Source organism: Marmota flaviventris, chromosome 9 (genome assembly GCF_047511675.1).
Source record: "Marmota flaviventris isolate mMarFla1 chromosome 9, mMarFla1.hap1, whole genome shotgun sequence".
NCBI classification, from domain to species: domain Eukaryota; kingdom Metazoa; phylum Chordata; class Mammalia; order Rodentia; family Sciuridae; genus Marmota; species Marmota flaviventris.
In genome coordinates, this window is record NC_092506.1 from 64309460 (window position 1) to 64336874 (window position 27415).

Below are 27415 nucleotides of genomic sequence, written 5' to 3' on the forward strand. Positions count from 1 at the left end.
TCCCATGAACTCCTTGGCTCCAAGTCTAGTGAGGCAGAACCTTTTAATTGGGCCAGGCCTGAAGGGTGGGTGGAGGCGATCAAGCCTACCCTATGTTGGCAGGCAGCCTGGCCCCCGAGTCTGCCTGTGTCGGCTGCCAGGCCCCCAACAACGGGGTGTTCTAAGGCCTGTCTGCCACACGGCCAGCCACTGGCCACACAGCTTGCTTGGCTCCCCACCCTGTGGAATTCCTGAAGCCTGGTGTGCATGGTTAGGAGCTCAAGGTACAAGGCTGGGCACCCAAGTGAGTGGAGACCCCATAGAATGCAAGTACCTCTGTGAGAGACTGAAACCCCTGGCCTCATGTGGGCAGAGTAAAATAAAGTCATATTAGCCACTTACTGAGTGCCAAGGATACGTAAAACATTTATATAATTTAATTCCCTCTCAGAGGATTAGCCCTACTTTACAGGTGGGGAAACTGAGGCTTGGGAAGTTAAAAACATGCTCAAGTTCACAAAGAAGGCATGTGCTATGGCCGGAGTTCAAGAGGCACACCCTGCCTCCCCATGCCAGGCCCCTGGTACCAAGCCCTGCTCTGTGCCAGCCTGGCACTGGGGCTGGGCGACAGCATAGAACTGCAGGCTCTGCCAGGGCACATTGGACCCACATAGACAATGCTAAGAGAAGGAGCCATTCCCAGAGAGGAATCTGAGCTGGAGGGGAGGGTAGAATGGCCTCTGTGCAGTCTTGAGCAGAGAGATGAGCCTCTGGCCATTGCTTCAAGTCCCCCGCGATGCAGAAGAGACACAGAAGAACACAGGGAGCAGAGGGAGAGAGAGCTGGGCTTGTAACCCAGGCCCTTACACCCGGCCTAGGGCTCCAGCTTTATACTCTACCCACAGCTTCCCAAGGGTCCTCGACCACTGTTCAGAGGGGTGGCCAAGTGGCAAGGAGGTGGGAGCAGAGAAGAACTGACCACTAGCCTGGCACAGCTTCAAGAGGACACAGTGGGAGACTCATTTCCCAGAGGGGCTGTCCGAACAGAGGGAATGGCAGACAGGATCCACACACACTGGGCCGCACAAACCTGCTGAATGGATGAGTGATGGGCGAATGGGTAGGTCCCAGGGTGCACAGCGAGGACAATGTAAAGGAGGCACAGGAAGGCAGATGTTGGAACCGGAATCCGAGAGGGATTTCTCCCAAGCAGATGAGCTCACATGAAGGCGCTGCCCTCCATCAGGGAGGGGTGAGGGTTACTTCCTGGGGGGGCCTTGGTCAGGAGGGCCACAGTCAGGATTCCCCCCTGAAGATCTCGTCTCTAGCTCCCAGATTCCACCAGGGACAAGAGCCAGTGACCCAGCCAGCTGAAAGGTGGCCCCTCGGACAGTGGGAGGAGGCAGGGCCATTTGGCTTCACCATATGGCTTCATGAAGGGCATCTCCTCAGTGCCCTCAGGGATGTTCTGACAGAAACTAACTCCCATTCCCCCCACTTTGCAAACTAAAACCTTGTCTACATTTTTCTTTTTTATATACATGGGGTGGGAGGACCTCATACTCAGATATAGTTTTTTAGGTACAAGAGCCTCCTGCTAGAGTTAGGGGTGGGGGTGGTCCCCAGAACGGTCTGTTCTGGGTCATTTCTTCTTCCTCTTTATCTTCCCCAGGGCCACCTCCTTCCTCCAGTCCTTTCACATCTCTGAGTCTCAGTTTCATCCTCTATAGATTGAGAATGTAAGACTATCATGCGCAATCAAAACAAACTGAACAAAGTTATAAAAATAAAAGAATTCCCCCACCGGATTTGGGGCTACTGGGAGTGATATGCAGCCTCGAACCTGTTGGGCCCCGGCAGGCCCTGCAGATGCCACTGGGTGGCCAGGCAGCAGGAGCCTGGGCACTGCCCACGAAGGGCTGCTTCCTCTCGCTCTCCTACTTTGCCCCTCTGGCTTTGGCCCATCGCCTGGGACACATGGAAACTCTGAGGGCTTCAGACACCACGTGTTTTATGGGCCCTGGGAACGCAGCAGCCTATAAAGTTGCTTTAGATAGTTTATAGGCCCTGAGACCGCCCGGGATCCCCTGACCCAGGGAACCCTGAGCTTTCTGGATAGTGAGGAACGGGGTTCCCAAACCAGAAGACAAGCCAAGGGGACCTGGGGACTGGGATAAATCCCTCCATCTGCCCTGCTGCTCCGAGAGTCTTGAGAGGGCGCCACAGAACACTCTCCCAGTGGAGGGGGTGAGAGAGTTTCTACCTGCAGTGACTTCAGTGGTATCTGAATTTCAGAGGAAATAATATATCAGCCCAGCCAGGACCCACCTCCCATCAAAGATGTGCCACAAAACTGTTCACCCAGCACTCCCCTCAGGTCCCTAACCTGATTTTGATCTGGTCCATGCTTACAGGGCCTGATGTGCTTCAGTCTCACAGGCGATGCTACCACTAATGGTGACAATAACAACAACTAGCATTTGCGGAGTCTCATTCTCCATGTACATGTTACATGTTAGATATACTTACATGTTACATGTTCATATATGTAACTGACTTACATATATGAACTCACTTAAGCCTCATCGTGGTACAGATGAGGACACGGAGGCACAGAGGGAAGTAACTTGCTCCAAACTCACAAGTAGCAGAACAGGGACTGAGACTTGTGAAGCCTGGTTCCAGGCCTCCAAATGACCAGGCCATACATTCCCTCATGAGATGTGAATGGAGACTGGAAGCACAGGGACCATGGGAACAGGGAAACAGAGGGGTGTCCTCTTGTCTGGACAGTCACAAAGTCCAAATGCAGATGTACTACTCAAACCATGACCCCAGGGGCGGGATGGTTGGGGCTAAAGAGGGGAAGGAGCAGCGCAGCCCAGGCCCACACAAGGGAAGTGAAGGACCCCGGGACCCCCATACTCAAGGGCCCAGAAAGCGCTTGGATGGCCTGGTGTCTTCAGAGCCTGGCATTCAGGACCCTGCTCCTGGTTGCCCCTGACATTATCCCTCTGTGAAAGCATCAGGCGAGAGTGGTGTTTTCCAGAAGGAGCCGCTGGACCACAGAGCGCCTCCAGGCACCTGTGGAGGCATGTTCCCCAGCGAAGCTGCTGAATTAGAAGCTCAGGAGCCAGGAGGGAACGCTGGGGTAAAGAGAGCTCGGTGGATGTCAGAATCCCTTCAAATGCTGCAACCAGGTGCATAGGACAAGCCAAGAATTTTCTCTGAGCCTCTAATTTCTCATCTATACTTTGGGGCTGAAAAAGCTCATGGCCACATTGGTGCTGTAGTGTCCACGTATGGCCTGTGGAACAGTCTGGACTTAGTGGCTTGCCACTACAACAACTCCTTTTCACCACCATCTTTAAAACCTTCCCTGTTGGATGCCTCTCCTCATTCTGAAAGAGAGCCAGGTGGACCCCCAGCCCCTGCTATGTGTTCAGTTTAACAGACAGGCTCACTTTCAGGTGGTAGCAGGTGCATCCAGTCTGACTCCAGTGGGTTAATCTGACCCTCAATTCAAAGCTCCTTTTCCTCCATTGCAGGTCCATTCCTGATCCCCAGATGGGAGGGAGGGGTTAGCTGGCTTCCTGTTTCTTCACTTCCTTGCAGACTTCCGCCTTGGTCAGATCTAGGATGGGGAGCAGAAAACCTTACCTGGGGCCTTCCTGGGCTTCTGAATCTGATCTGGCGGCTTCTCTCAGGAGCACAGTCCAAACACCAGCTTCTGCTTTGGGGTATACTGTGGGCTTCTCGGTGACCCTCTCCTTCTCAGTGACTCTCTGACTTGCAATTCATTGACAAGGCCTCCTCCTCCTCCTGCTGTCTTCACCCTTCCTCTAATCCCCCAGTCAGTGTCTTCAATTTTTCCTTCAACTCCATGTGGATACCTTTAGCAGATTCCCTGGACTGGTCCTTACTAAATGACTCTGGAGTGTCCACTTTGGTCCACAAAAAACTTGTTTCTTTGCCTGCCACCCTTTGGCCAGGCAGAGGTGTATCCCACAGCCCCCCAGCAATCCCTCCAATACTAAGCTTTTATATGCATCCCTGTGTCCTCAACTCCTGGACTTGCCCTGGGGAGGGACAGTCCTTGCATACATGGCCTCTGTCTGTCCTCTGTCTCATCTCATTCCTGGCTGGAAGTGGGTGCTGGTCACAGAACTGGTTTAGGGCCATTTCTTCTTCCTGGGCATCTGTGGTGTGTGGTTTGGGATCTCAGCACCTAAAACAAAGAAAATGTCCAAAGAAGATTCCAGACTCTTCCTGAAACAGAGGGAGATGCAGATTCAAGGGAGGAAACAGCACAGCTGAGAGCAGGGCTACCCCTGAGCCTCAGGTAGAGCAGGACCTCTGCAGGCTCCCGGAGATACATAAAACTAGGGATTGGGGGGGATTCGTTTTTAATTAAAAAGCAATAGAGGCACAGATATAAAGTATCGTGACACTAATGGTCCAGGAAATCTGGAACCTTAAATCACAGCAATTTCTCCCTGGAGGGCAGGTCTGGGAGCTCAGGATTGGACAGAGGGCTTGCTGTGTGCCAAGGCACGAAGTGATGAAAGTGAGCACGGGCTCCTCCCTGCTAAAGCATCCGGACGAGCACAGGTGAGCACTTAGAGGCCTCTAGTCTTGTTTGGGGCCATCATTTCCCCAGTGGGGGAAACTGAGGCCAGAAACAGGTGCATCTACATGGGGTCTCCTAGAGAGCAGGGTCAATGTGGGAACCAGAAACCGAGGTGGAGGCTCTCTTCTTGAATGGGCCTCGTGATTACATCCCAGCAGGGTCTAAGGAAGAGGAACTCTGCCAGGGTCTCTGAGCGCAGAAACTCAGGTTACTGGGAGGCAGTGGTGGATGGGGCTAGCATGGAGACCTAGTAGGGCAGAGGCCACCAGTATAGGCACTATCCAATGTGGCCCTTGTCCTCCACCTGCACCATCTTCCAAAAGGGGTTCCCTGGGTGACTCTAGAATCCTTGCCAGCCTCTGGCCACTCCAGCCTCAGTTTCACCATCTATTGGGTGAGGAGCTTGAGCTGGACCCTCATAGAGGCCCTTCCGGTGCTGACAACCTGTGATTCTATGAGTCTATTAGCCAGCTGTTCCGTTCCCCAAAGAGAGGAATTGCAGAAGGCAAGCAGCGGGGTGGGGGCATGATGAATGGGGAGACAGGAAGTATTTTGAGCTCCCAGGGAAAAACTGTAACACCACCCCCAACCTGGAGGATCTCTCTGTGCCCCCTAATTCTCCAGATTTCCCTCCTCAGGGCTAGCCTGAGCCAAAAGCCAGACACTTCATTCATTCATCCCACAAGGATTTATTGCTTCCCAGGAATGCACCGTGCTTCTTCTATAAATCTTAGGATGTCTGAGATGATCTAGCCAAAGTGGGTGGGTCTCCCCGCAGCAGCTGAAAGAAAGATAAGCTGCCAAACACCCAATGACCTCTTTGCCACATCAATAGAGATCTTGGACCCAAATCCAGAAAGGCAGTTTTCCCAACTTACTCCATACAACTAGATTCCTAGAGAGGGGTGATCAGTGTGGGAGCAGAACTTTGAGTATAACCAGAGGAGGCGACCAGGGAGGCGGGAGTTCTGGAACCTAGAACACGGAGAATGTTGAGGTAGCTGGGCCAGGTCAGCTGGAAGAAAAGCAAACTTAGGAGACAAGGGTGCTGCCAAGCTCCAAGCTTCTGAGGGCATCTTGGGACAGAGGGTCACATGTGCTGAGACTTGAGAGCTAGAAGACCTCAGAGATTTCTGACTCAGTCTCTCCCCATGGGCTCCCTGATGGTCAAACTCTAGTCCAGCACCCACACTTCCTGTGACAGGGAGCTTCCTCCCACCTGCCAGGTGTTTCCATGGTAACAAAATTTTGGCTGATAGTAAGTCCTGCCTATTTGTGGTGCCCCTTCTGTTACATCTGCACAACCTCTGCCAGATGCTGGACTGGGTGCTTCACCATCCTTCCTTCATCCAGTTCCCACAACGATGAGAAATGATGTCTAATTTCTACAAATTCTGAGGCTCAGACAAGTCAGATCCCTCTCTTAAAGTTCCACAGCTAACAAAAGAGCTGGGGTTCGGTCTTGCGGTTACAAAGCCATCTACACTACAGATCATTCTCTCTCCTGCTGCCACATGGAACTTCTTGTCCTCCTCGTCTGCAATGCTCTTCAGGAGCCACCACCTTTGCCTGCTACCTCCTTGTGCCTGGAATGTTCTTCTTCCACATCCAGGAGAGGAAACACTTCCTTTCTCAGTTATGTCTCTCTTCATCGCTGTTTCACACACACCCCTAGCGCCTGTGCCTACTCTGTTCTGACACACAGTAGGTGCTCTGTGTTTGCATAATCAATACATGAATGCATCCATAAAGTCAGTCCTCAACTCAACTCTCCCCACCATGGAGTCTTCCTGCCTGCTGCCTCCAGGGTGAGGCTAGTTCTGGACTCCTGCTCCCCACACACTTCCCAGGTGGCCCTGGCACGGAAGAGGGGCTCAGAAAGGAATGTGGAACGCCAGGCAACAGTGGACCCCCGGTGAAATGTCACGATGACCCTATCTAAACCCCTGCTCTTCCGGGAGAGGAAGCTGAGCCCCAGAGAGGAAAGAGATGGGAGGATGGGGATCCAAGCACTAAGTTACCATCCCATTAGATGTCCTGACCAAAGAAAGAAGGAGGCCAACACGACAAAGAAGAGGCCCGTGGAGACCCAAGGTACACCACTCAATGCTCAAGTCAGCCACGCTGCTGAGGAGTTCCTGAGGCTGCCTCTGGGGCCCAGGAGGGGTGAGCTGGGGGTCAGGGGGCGTTACTGAGGCTTCTGCCTCCCCACAGAGGCCTCTCGTTTTCCAGGCCACGGGCCTGCTCCTGCACTGCTGGAGGCTGGAGGAAGGCCCCGGTGGGTGTAAGCCTGAGGTTCAAAGGCTGCCTGCAGCAGGCGCCAGCCCTCAGCTTCCGCCATAAATTTACAACCCCCCAAAAAGGCCTGCCTGCTGGGGCGGGGGAGGGGCTCCATGGCCGGCCAGCATGCCCTACAGAGTCCACGACTTGTTGGAAAATCTGAGGACAAAGTGGTTCATCCATGCTGGGGAAAGGCTGGGCCTGGCTCTGGGAAACGGGGCCTGCCCACAAGGGCCTCACAGGACGACACTGCTCGCACCCCAAACCACCAGGCCATTTCCGGCTTAGCACAGGCTCCCGTTCCTCTTAGGAGAGAGCTCAAGTCCTGTGAACTGGAGTCAAAAACAGGGGAAGGGGAGGAGGTTGACTTCTCATCCACAGACCCTGGTGGGGGGGCTTCAGGCCCAGAGCCATGCAGATTGGGCAGAAGCAGCCACTCCTGTAGACCACAGCCAGGACCCCAAAGTGAATGTGGCAGCAATAGAGGTCTACCAGGACACAACGAGGAGGTGATCAGTGGTTACGGGATTACCCCAGGAGAAAACAGCCCTGGGGAATGCCAGGGCAGTGAGCAGGCCAGGGCCACCTGAGACCTTCAGTTTCCTGCTCTCAGAAGCTGGCACCAACACTGGCCTCAAGTCGGTGAGGCAAGACACCCCAGAAACTGCTTTTGAATCCCCGAGGTGGGGGGGGCCTGCAGGGCTCCTAACACCAAAAGCCCAGGTTTTGCAGAATGGGAAACTGAAACTGAGGGAGCCAAGCTAAGTGGTGAACTGGGTCTTCATTCAGGGTGGTCCGTGCAGCCGAGTGATCCCCTGTCTGGGTGAGGACATAGCTCCCAGGAGGAGAGCTAACAGGCAGCACTCACCCAACCTCCCTTGATACCATCTCTGTGCCAAGCCCAGGCCTGACCTGAGGCCCTAGGACTATCAGATGTGCCCAGGGCCTTCCTGATAGTTTCCTGGTGAGATAGATCCTGGGAGAGACCCCACCAGAAATGCAGGCATAGGGACAAAATCAGGTGACCTTAAGGGAAAGTGGGTAAAGGAGACCTGGGCAGGAACCAGTATGTGCAAAGGCCCAGACAGCACACCCAGCCAGGGAACAGGTGGATTCTGCACAGTAAGGTAAAGAGTGGAGTTGGGGTAGGGGGGAGAAGAGAAGCAGGAAATAAAGCAGGAGAGGCAGGCAAGGCTGGGTTGGCAAGGGCTTTGTGGGCCAAGTGAAGGAGGTAGGCAGTCCCCTGAGCTCAACAGGATTCAAGGCCATCCCTCACCCACACAGCTGGTTGTGGTAGAACCAAACCAACACCCAGGTGCCCAGCTCTCTCATTCACTACAAAGAGCCATGTGTCCCCTGGCCTGGGATCGTGAGGCACCAAGATCTGCCCATGCACAGGCTGAGGTCATCCTCCACCCCATGATCTTTTCAAGGTCCCCTTTCTGGGACCTTGGGAATCTCATCCTTGGCCAGAACTGCCAGTCTTCTCTAGCCAGAAGTCAGCTTCCTGAAGTCTTTATTTAATTAGGCTCATTTTCTCCTGTGTTTCAGGCTAAAAACAAAAACAAAACAACAATCTTGACCTCTCCCTCTGATGCTTTGAACTGATTTTCCCACCAGGTAGAAAGCAGCCCCCACACCCATTTCCCTACCGTTATCCGGAACTCCCAGCGTGGGCCAGGCCTGGGGGCCAAAGTGCGGTGGGTCAGGCCTGCCCCACTGCTGCCTGGGGAGGACTGGAGCACAGAGTCTGTATAAATTAATTTAATTGGGTCCTATTATCACTTTGCTCTGGGCCTGCAAGTCTAATCTAGCGTTGAAGTAATTCATTGGGTGTGAAGTGTCCTGGAGCCAAGACTTCCCTCTGCTCACGGAACAAACCTCTCCACACTTGGCCCCGGCCCTGGGCCACTGCAACCTGGCTCAGCGGAGGGGCCATGCGGGGAGCAGGGCGGGCAGGGGAGGCCTTAAAATAGCTCTTGCCTTGGCTGCCTCCCCTGGCTTTCCCAGAAGGAAGCCCCAGCCCACACCCACCCCTCAAACACACGCTCAGCCACACAGACACATGTTGGGGGCGACACTTGGGCCCTCACAGACCCAAAATACAAATCCAAAGGTCCTAGAAAACCTGGGTGTACCCCAGATTACTATGAGATTTGGGGTAAGATTTTTTTTTTCTCCTTTCTGTGCCTCAGTTTGCCTTCCTTGTAAATTTTTCTGGCTTCTCTCTTTAGTATCTGTGAACTACATGACCTTTGGCAAGTTCTCTTAAGACTCAGTTTCCTCCCCAATGAAACAGGGAACCTAATAATACCTAATGGTGTTGTTGAAAGGATTCAATGAGTTAATGTGAATAACAGGATGGAACTGCGTCGGGCATACAGTAAGCACTCTGTACATGTTCCCATGTTAGTACTGTGATACTCAGATGGGATGGTGGCAGGGAGCCCTCTGTGGAACTGTAATTGTGGAGACCAAGGTGCACATTGTAGTTATAATTTCAGAAAAGCAGGAGGGAGCGGGATGGCGTGGTTCCCACGAAAGTTTTGTCCCAGGATTAGGACACCTGAGAGCTGAGAGAATGCAAGTTGCCTAGTATGGTGTTGTTATGATTCAATTTGCATAACTTATGGTGCAATTATTCATACCCTGATGCCAAGCTCATTAAGCAATCAGGCACCATGAACCTACCGGTTGAGCCCAAATTTGAAGGGGAGACACGGCCTCAGGGGCCCTCAGGGGTCCTGGCCCAAGGGCAGAAGCAGCACACTCAGGCGTGACTGCGAGTGTGCCCATACACACCAGAGGGGCAGGTGCCACCAGGACTCCTCAGGAGAGTGAGGAACATTGGCCTCCTGAAGTTGGAGAGACTGAGGATTCACTATGGGCCTGGCCCCTCCCTTACCAACTAACAGTGGGAAGCCTCCAGGCTCTGGGCCTGTGCCAGCCCTGGCCATCTAAGCCACACGGCATCCTAAAGACCATTTACAAACCATGCTTCTAATTGTGTGTATGGATGGTGATGGAACCCAGGGGCGCTTTATCTACCACTGAGCTACATCCCAGGTACTACCTCCTCCTCCTCCTCCTCCTCCTCCTCCTCCTCCTCCTCCTCCTCCTCCTCCTCTTCTTCTTCTCCTTCTCCTTCTCCTCCTCCTCCTCCTCCTCCTTCTCTTCTTCTTCTCCTTCTCCTTCTTCTTCTTTTGAGACAGGGTCTCTCTAAATTGCCCAGGCTGGCCTTGAAATTGTGATCCTGCCTTAGCCTCCTGCTAAGTAGCTGGGTTTGGGATTATAGGCATGGGTCACCAGACTCCTAACGTCAATACCTATTAATGGACAGGGAAAGTAAGAGCTGTCAGGTCCAACCAGGATCTCTCTTTTCTTAACAAGTACAAAAGTAAAACCAAAGCCCTCTGCCTGCTGATATCTGTTCCCTGACTCAGGGATGGTAGGAAATAGGTCTGATCTTTTTGGATGAAACTGGGGAAAATGGAAAGAACCCTGGGTTGGGAGTTAGGAGATTTAGGAGTCCCTTTGCCTCTCGGGCTCTCAATCTCCCCCTCAAAGCAATGGGAGAGATCCTCCCTCCCGCTGGGCTGCTGTGCAAATTGGGGGAGGGGGCACTAGCTTACAAACCCCATGTGGGGCTTGGCACAGCATGTGAACTCAGCCCTAGGAGTGCCAAGCCAAGAGAATGCTCAATCAACTCCTTACCTCTGCAAGAAGAGGCTTCATAGAAATCAACCCCCTGCCCTCCACTTGTAACCCAAAGGACTCTCCCACAGGGTTGAGCAGTGGGAAATCAGGATCCCAGCCTCATTATCCAAGATGGACTCTCCCTCATTCTGGAGCCAGTGGCCAACTGAGCAGTCGGAGCTGGGGGAATGACTCTGCTCCCTGTTTCTTCTTTTTCCTCAGCACCCAGGACTCAGCAGAATCCAGGCCAAAAAGGTTCAGACAACATTCACATAGGGTTCTGTGGCAGAAAAACCTCCAACACACCTCTAAGTTCAGACCTGAGATGACTTGACCAGGCCTGGGCTGGGGACTTGGAAAAGTGGTGGCTCACACCTCAAGTCAGGGGGTCTCCCCCATCTTGCTCTTGCCCTCCATCCTGAGTTCTACATCTAGGTTCCCACCACCTGGCTGGATATCACAGTGCAACTCACTGCTGCTCTGCGAGCCTCACGGGCTCATCTTTAAAATGGGTTAAGACGCTGTTCCTCCTCACAGAGCTGTGAGAACCACCGTAGTGTACACAGCACAGCTCTTGGAGGACAGTGACGGATGGCTGGGGAGTCGGGGGTTGGTTTGGCTTTATTGTTTGTCCTGTTTGATCCAGGATCCTGGGAATCACACATCCCAGCTCTGGCTCACCTTTCTTTCCCCTAAAACATGTTACATCACCCCCTGGCCCTCAGCCAGGACCCGGGCTGTGTCCCTGGAGGGGATGGGGCCTGGGATGCCAAGCAAGGACGGTTCTGATGCTGTGAAGTTCCCGCAGGAGGCCCAAGAGCTCCCCCTCCTCCAGATTGTGTAACTGGAGGCAGCCTCTGCAATGGCCCTCCAAGCGCCCCTGGTGGCTCCCTGGACCAGCCCCCTCCACTGGCCCCTCAATCCTCCTGTGCACAGTGCTGAACTGCTGAGTTCTTTGCAGCACCCCTCAGACACTGGTCCCCAGCTGCCTCATGGTTCCCCAACATAAAGCAGGTGCCAAGGAAGGAGAGGACACCTTGAACTTTCCAGCACTGTGAACCGAATAAATTTCTGCTCATTGTAAATTACCTAGTCTAAATGGATGGAGCTGGAGGATGTAACGCTAAGTGAAATTAGCCAGTCCCAGAAAACCAAATGCTGAATGGTTTCTCTGATTTAAGGATGCTGATCCATAATATGCTGCAGGGGGAGGGGGGAGGATGGGAGGATTAAATGAACTCTAGATAGGGCAAAGGGGAAAAGGGGAGGGAGGGAAAGGGAGGGGGCAGAGGGTAGGAAAGATGGTGGAATGCGATGGTCGTCATTACCCTAAGTACATGTATGAAGACACCAATGGTGTGACTCTACTGTGTGTACAACCAGAGACATGGAAAATTGTGCTTTTTATGTGTAATGTGAATTGTAATGCATCCTGTTGTCATATATAGCAAATTAAAATAAAAAAAAACAGACTGAAAAAAGAATAAAGTCTGTATCTATAGATCTAATAAAAAAATAAAATAAATCACCTTCTGTTAAAGTGACGCGAAACAGACCAAGACACCATGTACGGGTGGTGCCACATACCTCACATGTGCTGGGCTTTCCTCGTCCCTCTTCAGGAATGACGTGCTACAAGTACCTTGGCCTCAGCTGTTAGTCCCTTGGTGGGTGGGGGGCGTTTAGCTCTGCTGAGGAAAATCGCCTTGCCCAAGACCACTCTTCATCTAGGGACCAGGAGACTTGTGGACAGGGACAGCCCAGACTTCTCACCCCAAATTGAGACAACTCTGAGTCTCATCCCAGTTCCAGAGCCCCCCATGGGGCCAGCTGAGGCCTCCATGAGATCACACTTCAGCTCAGCTTCTCCCCCGGCTCAGTCCTACTTGCTCCCCTTCCCTTTTAGAGGGGACAACACCAGGAGCACTCTGGATACAACCTGCGTCCCAATCAATCTCCATTGCAGAGGAAGCTGCCTGTGACCGAGGCTGCGTGAGGAGTGGTAGGTGCTGGTCCCCACTTATAGTTATCCACTTGGTGTTTCTTTGGCTCCCTGACTAGATTCCAAGCTCCAGGAGGCAAGGACCATGTTTGCTTTTTTATCACTGTAGCACTAGGCCTGGTGTACCGTCCATGTTTGATAAATATGGGCAGAAAGAAGAAAGGCAGAAAGGGCGGAAGTTCAGGTGACCTTAGTGGGGGAGGGGCAGCTGAGAGCACACAGGTTGGTTCAGGGTCAAGGAAAACAGGACCAGGGAATTAAGGTTTGGACTGAGCCAATGTGAGGGAAGAGACAGGCCAGCAGCGGTGGCCATGCAGTGGGGGGGAGGGCAGGAAGACATATTCTTCCAGGAAAAGGCTCAAAGAAGCTGAAAGAAGGCTGGGTGTGAAGCCCACCGAGGCATAGATGAGGCAAAGAGGTGGGCCCAGCTGGACACTGACCGGTAGAGTATGGTTTTCGCCTGAGGGCAATGGGGAGGCTGGAAGAGTTTACAAAGTAGAGAGAGACACAGTGAGGTGTGCATTTTGGAAAGACATTTCTTAGCCTCATGGAGGACTGGAGACCAGTCACAGTCATGACCTAGGTGACGTGGATGGTGTGATGGAGAGAGGGGGACATGGCAGGGGCCTACTGGGGGCAGTATCTTCAGACTTTACTTCCTGCTTGTTGGTCTTGGGGTGAGAGAGAGGAGGGGGGAGTCAGGAAGGATGCCTAGATTTTAGGCCAGGCCCTAGGATGGGGTCTTTTACTGCTCTGGGGAAACCTTGAATAGAAGCAGGTGGAGAGGGGTCTGAGGCACAGCTAAAGTGTTCAGGTTTGAGGAGCAAAGGGTTTCGAGGGATAAAGTCCAGACATCTGTGAAACAAACAAACAAATATTCAGGCTGGGGCAGAAATGTGAAAGCAACTTAGAGATGGACGGTGAGTCTCTGAGGGAAGGACCCTACAGAGCCTGCTCTGCAGTTCCACATAGCCTATACCTGGCACAGAGACCATGCTGGGTCAGTGTGGTTGGGTGGGCGGAGGGATGACTGGAGAGGTAAGTGGATGGGTGGGCGGGTGGATGGATAGAGACAAATAGATGTATTCCTCCCTGTAGAGCTTAGGCTCCCCCAAGGGTGAAGGCTGGACCCCTTCTTTATGTTCACAACCTGTCCTGGGCCTCAAACATAGCCACTACACAGGATGCCACTGTAGCCACTACCCTCACTGTGAGGAGGAGGATGGAGAGAGTGAGGAGGAAATGGGAGGAACAGGGAATAGACACTGCCCTCCACTAACGGGCAGAGAGCTGAGGTACCATTTTCCAGAATGGTATGGCTGAGACCGGCTCACAGCCTAGCCCTGCCAAGAGCCTCTTCATCCCTACAAGTACCTCTAAGGATTGCTGGGCCACAGTTATGTCCCTGACACACAGAGGCCTGCAGGAAATCACCCACTTGCCCAAATTCATACCCTCAGTCAGGACTAGGTATTAAAATAAATGGGTGTAGGGGCTGGTGTTATGACTCAGTAGTAGTGCGCTCGCCTAGCAAGCGTGAGGCCCTGGGTTCGATCCTCAGTATCACATACAATCAAATAAAGGTATTGTGTCCACTACAACTAAAAAAATGGGTTTGGAGTTTTAAGCGTTGACTACACTTTCCCAGCTGGGGCTCTGGTCACTGAGTACTTATGGGTAGTCTGGCCTCTCCCCCTGTGGGTCCCGCTTTCCTCATTGACCAGATGAAGATGGAGATGCCAGCCCTCTGGGGCATGCGGGGGCTGGGCAAGCTGTGGCACAGGCTGGGTGACCTGCAGAGCATTGCAGACACTTTCCATCTCTGTGGGTGGATTGCAGGCCCTGCCCCCAGCCGGCCCCCCGCAGGCTCTGGCTGATGTCAGTGGGTCTGTGGGCCAAGCAGGCTTGCTTGGGGCGAGAGATCAGCTGAGACAGAGGTTTGTGAGATGAGGCCATGAGAAGCAGCTAGGAGCTATGGCAACTCAATGGGCTCTTCCTCCGCCTTCCCTGGGAGGGGGGCTTAAGCTGAGGGGACAGAACAGGGAGGCAGCTTTATGCTGAGCATCTGCCTATGTTCTAGTCCAGCCCATATTCCCGATTCTCAGGGGCAGTGGGAGGACCCATTACTTAAACCACAGCTGGGGCATTTGAAACCAGGGGGGACAGGGCTTTGGCCCATGGAACCCAGTTGGCTGGTGGCAGAACTGAGGCCCAAAGTTTGCACAACAGGGATAATAACTCAGACCCTTTCTTTTCTTTCCTTCTCTCTGTTTCTGTCTCTGTGTCTTCAACCTTCCTTCCTGGCCCTGTCAGGGAGCTCAGACACAGAGAGGAGTCAGACGAGCCCCTGCCCTCAGGAACTCCGGGTCTAATGGGGAAACAAACACAGAACTAGTCAATGACAACACGGAACCTGTGTGACAGCAATCCACAAGGACCAGGGGAGCTCAGAGGGAGGCCCCCTCCAGGCTCAGATGCAAAACAGCTTCCTGGGGAGGCTGAGTCTGCAGAAGGGGGCCCCTGGGGCTGTATTCCCACTGGGCAGGGAGCAGAGGTATGAGGGTCACCCACCAGGGCAAGGCACAGGAACCCACCGAGGGGATACTCCATGCTGATTCCACCTCCCCACCGAAATCCAGAGTCTTTGTTCCTCTCCTCAGACTTGCTTTGCCTACCCTCGATAGTGGGGGGTTACAGGGGGAACCACATGCCCACAAGCTGTGAGGAAAGCAGGACTCTGCCATCAGGCCCCGGGGCACGTTCTCTCTGGCCCAGTAGCCATCTGCACGTTGCTCGGTAGGACCAGCACAGGACATCAAGATGAGAGGTCACCTCATCCAGTCCCTGGCCAAGTACCACTTCAGTCATTCAACAAACAGTGATGGGCCCCTATTATGAATGAGTTATTCCCACTATTATAGTCATTTCAAGAAAAATAATAAGTAAACAACCTTTCTCTGTACACAAAGGGGGGCAACTTGGGAATGAATGTAGTTTTGAAAAGCTACCTTCGACGATAGATTCCCCTCCTGAGTGACTTGGCAATTCAGGGTCTCAGCTGCTCAGTGGGGATGGTGACACCTGTGCCATAGAGTGACCATGAGGGCTGGTGGAAGAGGTCTTTACATGGAGCAGGAGCACAGAGTGTGTCCCCTATGCTGAAAAGGGACGAGTGCCCTCCACTGGGCAGGGGAGGGCTGAGGCGGGGCCTGGGGAAGAGCAGGAGACTGGGCAGAGAGGCCCGGGGCATGCTGGGACTCGCCTGGTTTCCCACTTGGGGTTGGGATGAGGCTTTACCCTCCATCTCTGGCGGTGAATTGGTGGCACTGTCCCAGGGGCTGGTCTGACTTTTCTCACCAGGAAACCAGAGAGACCCACACAGGGCAGTAGTGACCAGAGGCCTTCATCTAGAACTGGGCAGTGGGGAGAAGAGTTCCCCCATCCTAAGACTGATGACCCAGGAAGAGCTACCTTCACAAAGTGGGTGGACCCCTGGCTGCATCAAGGAGGAGCCCTGACCAGGACCCCACACGAGCCTCTGGGGAAGCCTTCCAGAGAGAGGATGACCTCACCAAGTGGTGTCACAGGGCTGGTGAGTGGGTGGCTGCCGTGTTGGGTATTGCCACCAAGCAGACACCCCTCCCTTCCCCAGCCACCACCTCTATGCCAAACATTCCCCCACGCAGGGAGGCTGCAGCTAGAGGGAGTGGGGGTAGACTCAAGGTAGACTCCAGCACTGTCTGGATGGATTCAGACCAGGAAAGCTTCTGCACGCTCCCTCTGAGGGATGAGGATGGAGCTGCCATTGCACTAGTATTCGCCAAAGGGCTTCCTACAGGATCTGAGCAGCGGTCTTGGAAGAACAGGAGGCGGTGGCTTTGTATGGTCACTGAGTAAGTCTAGGAATGAGGAGTCCTGGGCTCTGGGCCTGGCTTGTCTTGGGTCCTGGGCAGGCACAATCCTCCTCTGGGTCTGTTTTTCCTTTAGATCATGAGTGGCTGGGCTTTGACCCCCCTCTATCTCTGACTTCTGTGTGGCTTTAGGTCTGGGCATAGGATATAGAGCGCCTGGGGTACCTGTGGTACCTAGAGGGGCAGGAGTGGGCCAGGATCACTCACCACGCAGAGGGTCCTCCCGTTCTTTATGCTGTGACCCAGAAGCCTGACACTACTGCTGCAGACCTCTCATTAGCTTGGCCCCATCAATAAATATTTGCAGCTCGTTACCACACCCTGCCTGGCTTCTGTGGACAGCCCTGCGGCGGCTTACCTCCGACTGCTTGGCATCCTGTCTGCCAGCCACAGGGCTCCTTAGAAAGTCTTGGTATTTGGGCCCAGCCTGATCCCAGACCCTGAGTTTCCCGTCCGCCTGGGCCTTGCCTCTCCTGGATCACACGGTCAGCCTCTTCACTGGCCTCTAGCCACGGGTCCCTGCCTCATGGCTGCCACAGAAACACCACGGTGCTCAGATCTGTCCAGCCCCTGCCTGACTCCAGAACAGCTTGGGCTCCCCTGCTCCCAGGCAGAGAGGGAACCTCTCTTCTTCTTCTTCTCCTCCTCCTTCTTCTTATTCTTTTTGATGTTTATTTTTTAGTTGTAGTTGGACACAATACCTTTATTTATTTATTTATTTTTATGTGGTGCTGAGGATTGAACCCAGTTCCTCACACATCCTAGGCGAGCGCTCTACTGCTGAGCCACAACTCCAACCTTCCCCCCCATCCCCTGTGAACCTTATTTCTTGAGGCCCTCTGTCCCAGGTCCCCAGATGGCTTTCTGAGAGCGCCACACTATCCTTGGTCAGACCCTGTGGGAGACCTGGTCCCCACTGTCCTGTAGCCTGAGAGTGGCCTACCCAGCCAAGCCAGTGCCTTCAGTGGCAGCCTGCGGCCTTGCTGGGCCAGGTCACCTGTGAGCCAGCTTCCACCACTCACTTCCATGTGACCACAGGTGAGCCACCCCCCTCTCTGGGCTTCAATCTCTTCAGCAAAACAAGGATAATAGTTCCAGCTGGACCTTGTTGTGAAAGGCTGCATGTGAGAGCATCTGGCACAAAATCTAGCCCAGGACAGGGGACACTCTTCATGGTCATGATCATCCCAGAGTGTGCCCATCAATCACTCATCAAAAAAGGCTGCCCCTGAGCTCCAGTGCAGGGCCAAGGCCTGGACCCAGGGAACAGTAGTAAATCAGAGGCGCTCTCAGCGATCCAGCAGAGGAGACAAGTGCAGGGAGCTCAGGCACACAGTGCACTCACGGTTGTGGGAACCCAGGAGGGACACCTAAGCCCCCATCTCAGAGGTACCCACTGAGGCATTGAGGACAGGTCAGAGTTTGACAGTAGGCCAGCACAGGGAGCAGAAGCAGGGGAGAGGCTGAGGCCAAGGACCTGGTGGAGTGAGAGGCCAGGGATGCAGGGCAGATTTGCATGCTCAACCCTCTAAGAAGAGGGGTGCATTGTCACTGGCTGAGCAGCCCTGGGGGATGGGAAGCAGGGAAGGGTTTCAGGGGGGAGGGTGGTTGTTGAATCTGTGTGTGAAAAATCCCTGGGCTAGGTGGGGAGGGGCAGAGGCAGGTGTGAAAAAGACCTGCTAGCTGGTCCTGTGGGGAGGCTGGCGCAGTGGTCCAGGCCTGCAGACAGCACAGCTGAGTGGGGAACAACCCGGGGGTGGCAGGAAGGCAGTGAACTGGTGAAGGTTTCAGGAGGGGGAAGGGACAGATGACCTCCCACATCTGGCAACTGGAAATCCCTCTGAGCTACTAGCCTGCCCAGGGACTCAACCCATCACGCTCTAGGCCTTAGTTTCCCCACCTGTGGAACAAGTGCCCTGGAGACCCTCCCTGCTTACATGACACACCTGTGGTTCTATTAAGCAAGTGGCCTTCCCCAACCCCATCCCAGCCCTTTTCTCAGTCTCCGCACTGAGGAAAGGACCCTGGTGCCCGCCAAGCAGGATGAGGAGGCCAGCCTACCCAGGTGAGGACAGGTAGCCCCGCCTTGCAGGCTGAATGCACAGAGCTGCAGCGCCACCTACTGTCCACCTGGAAGAGGGACCAGTCCCAGGAGCCTGGATCTGACCTAAGTCCCAATAGACTGAAACATAGCAAGGGGTTCCTAGAGGGGCCCATTACCCCCTGGGCTCCCCCAGGCCTTTCCAGGCCATTTACTAGACCCAGAATGTTTTCTTCTAAAACGGAGTCTGACCACATCACCTTTGTTCAGAAACATCTCATGGCTCCTCATTGCCTTTGTATTCCACACTCACCACTCAGCCAGGCGTTCAAGGTCTTCCCACCAGCACCTGACCTAGGCAGCCCCATTTCCTACACAGCAAATATTCAGCTGTCCCCTAAATGCTTCATATTGCTCCACCCTGATGGCTGTGCAGATGTTCTTGCCTCTGCTGGAAATACCCTTCTGACTTCTTGGCTTAGGAATCTCCTACACAACCATCAAAGACCAATGCAGATGTCACTCCCTCCATGAAGCTTCCTTAACAAACATTGCTCCCCAAGTTCACTACCAAGCACAGAGCCTGAAGTAGAGGTTATATTGATCTTCCCACCACCCCTGTGTTGTCCTCTGTCTCTGCATAGGCCAGCAATATTTGTGTACCTACCTCTTCCTCTCCCAAGGCTTGAACTCCTCAAGGGAAGAGACCATTTTTTCTCTGTTCCAGATCTATGTTTCCAAGCATAGGGTCTTGTGTTGAGCAAAACAGTATTTATTAAGCATCTACTATGTGCCATTGGACTAGCTGCTTTCCTGTGCTTAACCTCATTATGGTGACTCAGTTCACCTGTGTTGAACACAGGGTCCTTTACCATTTTGCTCCTGCCATGAGCTTGCTGCATGACCATGGACTTTCATCTGAGCAAAGAGAAGGGTGCAACACCACCACTGTTATGGCTTCTTCAGATGGGATCCACCCAAATCCTGGGGCTCTGCTCACATGTCTCATCCTGTTGCTCCTAGGATGCCTGCCTCCCATGCCCTGGTGTCTTCCACAGCTGTGCCAAGCCAGGCCCTTGACAGTCTGTCTTAGATCTGCAGCTGGAACTAGTCTTCCAGGTATCTCTGCCTCCTAAAGAAACCAAGGCCCAATCCAATTACATCACAAGCTCCTCTGGAGGACAAGCCTCAGTCTGGTCTCTAGAGGCCTGTACAAGGTAATACTCCTGTGTCCCTATCAGGGCGACTCAGAGGGAAACCAGACTCCCAGGCCAGAAGGAGGAGTGTCACCACCTGGAAATGGGCACTGCTATCCTACAGTGCTCAGGGCTCCACTGGAAATTGAATGACCAAAGGCAGCAGCGGGAACTTTAGGGCCTACCCTCTTGTTGTCCAGGGTACACAGAGGTACCCTGACTTGTTTGAAGTCACTTAGAAAGTCCACAGCAGGAACCCAGGTCTTCCAATTTTTCTGTTCCTGCACTGTTATTTTGGTCAGAAAACTTTGGAGAAGTTTCAGGAGACACTCAAAGGGTCCTAGTTTGGTTTCCAGGCTGAGCAGCTCTAGTGGAAGAAAAGCCCACTCACTGGGCACACCCCATACACCAGGCACATGGCATCCTTCAAGGGAGGGATCATGATCCCCATTTTATATGAGAAGAAACTTTCAGTGAATGAATGACATTCTCAAGTCACAAGTCTTCCATAGAGGTAGAATTCTCCTGTGGTCTTAGCCACTGTGACCTTAAAGGCTGATGATTGTATAATACCAGACAGCAAACAATCAAATACAAGCTTTGCCTTCTGAAACCTTTGAGGGAGGATAAAAGGGTTCCTGAGGTGGGGGGAGGGGACGCTGAAAGAAGGATCAAAGCTGGACAGTTAGGGAGGAAGGAATTTCCAGGAGGGACACATTGTGAGAAAAGGGAGCATTTAACCCTTTGTTTCCTACTTGGAAAGGCCCTCCTTCCATTCATTGTCTCATTCTTGATCCCATCTCACTCTGTCACCACTAAGGTCCTATCCATTCTACCTCTGAAATTCTCTTTCGTTCAGTCCCTCTTCTCTATTCTCACCATGGCCCAGGCACCATGACCTTCGCATTCAGACTCCTCACCCATGTTCCAGAGACCTCTCCATTCCACCTCCCACACCACGCTGGAGTGGGCTTCCTTGAAAGCAAAGAATCTGGTGTGTCCCACAGCTTGCCAGTACCCGTCCAGCACAGTAGTACAAGACCCTGCTTGGGACCCACCCTTGCCACTTTCTCCAGCCCCATCTGGTGACACTTCATCTTTAACTCAATGTTTCAGTGGCACAAAATAGTTGTAATTTCCCCCAAATGTCACCCTCCCGACATGCCTATTCTGTTCCTTCTGTCCTTCATATTCTTTCATCTTTCCGAACTTATCTTAACCTTCTCCAAAAAGCCTTCCTTGCCACCTGGGTGGAGTACCGAGCCCTTCTCTAGACACCCGGGGCTGATCTGTGTGGGTCCCTGGCCCCGCCCCCGGCCCGCGCAGGGGGGACGCTGACTCTCCTGCTTGTAGGGTTCTGCGCGGGCGACGATGGGTGGGGGCCAGAAAGCGCACTGGAAAGTCATTTTTCCGCTTCCTTCGGGCCCAGGGAATATTTATGGGCTGCTGGAGGGAAGGCAGGGGCCTCAGCTGCCCAGCGGGCGGGAAGCGCCGCGCACTCGGCTCCCCTACAGTCTCCGGCGGGAGGTCGGCGCGTGCGGAAAGCGGCCCCAGCCCCCAGCTTTGGGGCCTGTCCGCAGCCGATTAGAAAGCGACCGCAGCCTGGAAGCCAAGAGCCCCCAGCTGTTTCCTCCAACCGCGCTAGCGGGCCGATGGAGGTGGAAAAGAGCTTGGGAAGGAGACAGGTGTGGCGCTCGCCTGAGCAGCCCTCCGGCAGCTGGGGGCGCCTCTCCTTCAGAACTGCGCGCACGGCCCACTCCACAGGTGGGAAACTGAGGTGGTGCCGAGGCCAGAACTAGGAAGAGCGGTGCTAACTCCAGGGTACCCTCTGTTCACTGTGCCTCTAGGCACCAGTGGAACTCGCTTATAGAGGAACACAAGAATCACAGGACAGTTTTTTTTTTTTTAATGCAGATTCCAGGGTCCATCTCCCAGAAACCTGGAAGATCTGGAGTGAGACCTAACAATCAGCATTTTAAAACAAGCAGACAAAGTCACACATTGTGAAGCGTTGGTGAAAAGACTGGAATGGGGAGTCTCCCTTCAAAGGATGCCCTGGATAAAATAAAGGTGGACAGGGTGGTCAGAGAGCCTGGACTTGGAAGGACAGAAGGAACAGAGTAAGCACAGGCCCAGAGGGGGACATTTGGGGAAATTCCACTTAGAAGGGATGGATTTGAATCCGAAGACAAACACTTTGCAGCGGAGTGGTTAACCTCTCTGTTTTTATTTTCTCTTGGCGAAAATGGAGATCACATTTGGCCTACCAGGTTGTATAATATAAGCGATCTGTGTAAAAGGGCTTAGCAAACTTCACCACCACCATGTTATTATTCACTGTGATTATGTAAGGAGAGATTCCAGGCTCAGAGGGTGGAGGTGGTGAGCTCAGATGCCTGTCCTAACATTCACCCTGATTGGGATGAGACGCTCCTTCCTTGAACCACACATGGCTCGGCTCCACTTCTGCTCCCAAGTATGTACTGCTTTCCTATGCCTGGGCTGACTTCTTTAAAGAACCTGTGCCACTTTTTTACCAGAAGGTGAGCTTCTCCTTTGGGGGGTGCCTCAAAGTCAGCAATAATATCACAGGGACTGGAGGGTGGAAACAGACCTGAGTTCAAATCTTAGTTCTGTCACTTACTGGCTGTGGTCTTTTTCTCTTGATCAAGCTCTCTGAGCCTCTATACTCCTAAAGTGAAAGGCCTAAACAGAATCATGTCTATAAGGTACTGTAATGTCGGTAACTCATTTGGTCCAAATTGGGTCAAACAAGACATGTTCGGAGACTGAGGAGGGCATCGCAAGGGTTGGCTTTTGACCTGGGCTTTTGGAGCCATGAAAGTTTGTAACAAGTAAAGAACTGGTGGCAAAGGGCCCTTCCAAGTCCTCTTTCACATTATGTTTACACTCTGTTTATAAGTCGCAGCAGAGAATTCCTGCTCTGAAATATGTTGTTGCTATTCATTTAGAGTTGAAATAGGATAAAGACAGCAAGTTGAACTTGCACTGTGGTCTTTCCTGAAACCAACTAAAATAACAGTAAGGGGATTTATCAAAATATTGGAAATCAGACACAGCCAACAAAGAATGAGTATAACTGAGTCCTAAGCAGGCAATAAAGGAAATTGAAAAGCAGCCCAGTTTACACTGTGAAACTCCCACATGTTCAGGCATTTGCTGTACCAGGTACTTCTGAAATTGGATGGATTGGGGAGGCTAAAAACAGGAAGATTGCTTGGAAACCTATTTTAGAATCAGACTCCCAGGTATTTTCCCCCACCTCTCTGCAGAATGCTAATATTTCCTGTAGCAGACATACAATATGGTCCAGGCAGGAGACAGAAGGAGCTTTTCTCTGGACTAGCTCAAGAGACATGGAATGTCTCAATCAGATCTTTGTAGACAGCCCCAGTCATGTTTGCAGGGTATCAAATCTGTGATCTAGTATCCTCATTCTTAAATACAAGCAGACAGCAAAGCATGAGTGATGATTTGAGGAAAGCCTTTAATAAGAAAGAGATTAAAACAAACAGCAGGAAGAAATTAAACAAATTAGAAAAGAGTAACTTTGCAAAATCCAGAAATATTAAAAAAGAAAACTATAATTAATATCCAAAGAAATAAGATATTACACCTATGAACAAGATTAGGATGCTACAAAAAAAGAATTACTGGGAATTAAATGTACAATAACAAAATTTGAAAAGTTACAAATAATGGTTTGGGGGGCAGAGACCAGAGATCTCAGGGCTTGAATCCAGTTGCTGCTCCACTTGCTGTGGGGCCCAGTGTTTCCAGTGGGGAGGTGGGAGGGTGGGGCTCAAATATGGAGGCAAGTGGGAGCCAAGGCACCTCAGACAGTGCCAGCAACTCCCAGCATGACTCTGGTAAAATGTTTATGGGTGGACTGAGCTGGCAGACCTCACCAGAAGGGTCAGAGACTATTTTAGCAATTTTGGAGAAATTAGAGAATGTCTGGTCATGAGAGACCCCACTATGAAATGCTCCAGAGGCTTTGGTTTTGACAAGTTTGCAGACCCAACAAGTATAGATAAAGGGCTAGGTCAGCCACACCATGAGTCATGTTTCAAGATGATTGACTCCAAGGTTGCATTTCTTCTTCCAGCACAATCCAAGATGTTCACAAAAACAAATATTTGTAGGTGGATTATCTCGTAACACATTAGTGGAAGATGTAAAACAATATTTTGAGCAGTTTGGCAAAGTGGAAAATATTTGATAAAACCACTAATAGGCACAGAGGGTTTGGTTTCATCACCTTTGAGAATGAAGATGTTGTGGAGAAAGTCTGAGATTGTTTTCAGGAAATCAATAATTTAATAAATTATTGATTCCTTGAAATTAATAATTTTTAAAAAAGGTAGAACAGGGGCTGGGGATGTGGCTCAAGCGGTAGCACGCTCAGCTGGCATGCGTGCGGCCCGGGTTTGATCCTCAGCACCACATACAAACAAAGATGTTGTGTCCGCCGAGAACTAAAAAAAAATATATATTAAAAAATTCTCTCTCACTCTCTCTGTCACTCACTCTCTCTTAAAAAAAATGTAGAACATAAGAAAGCTCAGCCAAAGGAAGTCACATTCTCACATGGATGTGTTCATGCTTGGCATGAGAATGCTGGGCTACCCCAACTTTGTTATAACCTATGGCCAAGGCTACCTGGATTCACTCCTAGCTACAGCTATTAGTTTCCAGACTATTTGCTGATTTTACAAGGTATAATTTTTATCAACTAACACTTAAATGAGGCCTAGCAAATTGGGGTTTGGCACCATGCAGTCTGGGCTGGGAGCACTCCTGCTACTGCCAGTGCCCACTGAAACTCTGTTCCCACTGCCTGTTTGAATGAATATTCTTTTTCTCATATTTATTCTTGGAAAATACCTTATTCCTTCACTTCATGTTTTTTCTAAACTTATTTTCCAGTTCCCTCCCATTTCGCCTCCAGTGTGCATTGTGACTAACTTCACTCTCAAATTCCCAAAATGTAATGGGGCCAAGGGAACTTCTCACAAACTTCATAGAGACTCCTGCTGGGTTGGGGGTGGGGAATCTAGGAAGAAGGTGTAAAACTGTCAAAATGATCAAACAGGTTTGTTGAGGCACCTCATGGGGTGAGCTTTTAAGTGCTGGTAGCCCAGAGGGTTGTGGCTGTGTGACGTGGAGCATCTATGTTCTCTCATGAGCACACACAGGACTCCTCTACAAAAGTATGTGAGAAATGTAAACTTGAGGAGCAACTGTGAAACATTATCTGATGGTTGTTTGGAGCCAGTCTCTCAGTGGCTGTCACCATAAGAAGCATTCATCATTGAGAAGGAACAGACAACACAGTTTCCCTGGCACCTCCATGTGTTGGCCCATGGACACCAGTACATACTAGGCTTTTTCTCAACTTCATACTCTCACCTCCTTGCCCATACTGGCTCCACCAGGCTAGGAAGAGATGGGCCACTGAGGGCCTACCACCCAATCAGACCACTTTTCAGGGCTGGCATCCCTGATGGTCACCCCCATGATCCTTACCCCCTCTATGAAAGACTTCTTTGAAAGACTCTCAATCTCTTGGGGTAATAGTGTTCAGCTCAGTTGGACCTGAAAGAGTCACCCCTTTGTGCTCATAGCTTGTGAGAAGTGACCCAAGTGCTTCCATTTGATGCATCCAATGTGAGAAAATCCATATTTTTGAAGGTCAGTGTCCTTGACAGCCAATATGTATAGCTTGGCTTATCTTATTAAAGATGCTTGATATAAAAATTTGTTAGACCTAGGAATTAGACCATAGATCCTGCACCTAATAGAATAAGAAGTAGGCCCAAATCTTCATCATGTCGGATTAGGCCCTGACTTTCTTAAAAAGACTCCTAAAGCACAAGAAATAAAATTAAGAATCAATAAATGAGATGGATTCAAACTAAAAACCTGCTTCTCAGGAAAAGAAATAAATCATTGAGGTGAAGAGAGAGCCCACAGTATGGGAGCAAGTTTTTACCACACACACATCAGATAGAGCACTAATCTCCAGGATATATAAAGAACTCAAAAAACTTAATACCAAAAAAAAAAAAAAAACCCAATCAATGAATGGGCTAAGGAGCTGAACAGACACTTTTCAGAAGATATATAGTCAGTCAACAAATATATGAAAAAGTGTTCAACATCTATAGTAATTAGAGAAATGCAAATCAAAACTATTCTAAGATTTCATCTTACTCCAGTCAGAATGGCAGTTATCAAGAATACAAGCAATAAGTGTTGTAGAGGATATGGGGGAAAAGGTACATTCATACATTGCTGGTGGGAGTGTGATTTGGTGCAACCACTTTGGAAAGCAGTATGGAGATTCCTCAGAAAATTTGGAATGGAAACACCATTTGACCCAGCTATCCCACTCCTCAGTTTATACCCAAAGGACTTAAAATCAGCATACTATAGTGATACAGCCACATCTATGTTTATAGCAGCTGAATTCACAATAGTTAAACTGTGGAACCAATCTAGATGCCCAGCAATAGATGAGTAGATAAAGAAACTATGGTATGTATACACAATGGAATATTATTCAGCATTAAAGGAAAATAAAATTGTGGCATTTGCAGGTAAATGGATGGAGTTGGAGAATATTATGCTAAGCAAAGTAAGCCAATCCCCAAAAACTAAAGGCTGAATGTTTTCTCTGATTAGTGGATGCTGATCTATAATGGGGATGTCAGGAGCATGGGAAGAAAGAAGGAACTTTGGATTTACCAAAGGGTATGGTGAGGAAGGGTTATGAGGGTAGGAAAGATGGTGGAATTGAGATGGACATCAGTACCCTAGGTATATGTATGATTGCACGAATGGTGCATCTCTACAATGCGTTGTTTCGCTCCATTTGTGTATGATGAATTGAAATGCATTTTACTGTCATGTATAACTGAATAGAACAAATTTTAAATGTATATATAATAAAAAATTAAAAACAAACAACAAAAAATTGATTAGTTTCCTTTGATTTTCTCATAAGCTTTTCCACGAATTTTAAAATTTTGTATGGTTTTTCCCAACTTCTTATGTTGGTTTGCTATGAATTTCTTTGCTTAGTTGAACTTGACCTCATGCCTCAGAAACACTCCAGCCATTGTGAATTTTCTTCAACTCTGTAAATAGCTCATCTGTTCTGCTTCCTAATGACAGCACCTTCTTTAAGCAACTGAGGTAGAAAATTAAATTTTTTACCACAAACAAAATAAAAAACATGGTTGGTAGATAACTTGAGAAAATAGAGCAAAAAGGCAAAGAGAAAATAAAGAAAATTAGAGGGTAGTCAAGGGGATTCAACATTTGAATGACAGGAATTCTAGAATAAAGAATTGGAGAGCATATTGAGAACTGAAACGCATGAGTTTAAGATTTAAATGACTCATTGAGAACTCAGCACATTGTGTGAAAACAGATTCATACCAAACCATCAAAACTTCAGAACTCTGAGAACCAAGAGAAGATCACAAAAGTTCCCAGGTAGAAAATAAAAATAAGTGGCCTTCATAGAAAGGATTCAGAATCAGAATGTCATTAGATTTCTCAGTAGCAAGATGGGAACTAGGAGTTGATAGGAAAATGCCTCCAAAATTCTGAGGGAAATAATTTCCATCCCAGAATTTTGTACCTGGCCAA

At 50.7% G+C, this 27415-nt stretch overlaps 1 pseudogene; it reads left to right on the forward strand.

Annotated features, from left to right (window-relative positions):
* The first annotated feature begins 23564 nt into the window (after positions 1 to 23564).
* Positions 23565 to 24495, forward strand: LOC114098330 (RNA-binding protein Musashi homolog 2-like; annotated as a pseudogene).
* The last annotated feature ends 2920 nt before the right edge of the window (positions 24496 to 27415 follow it).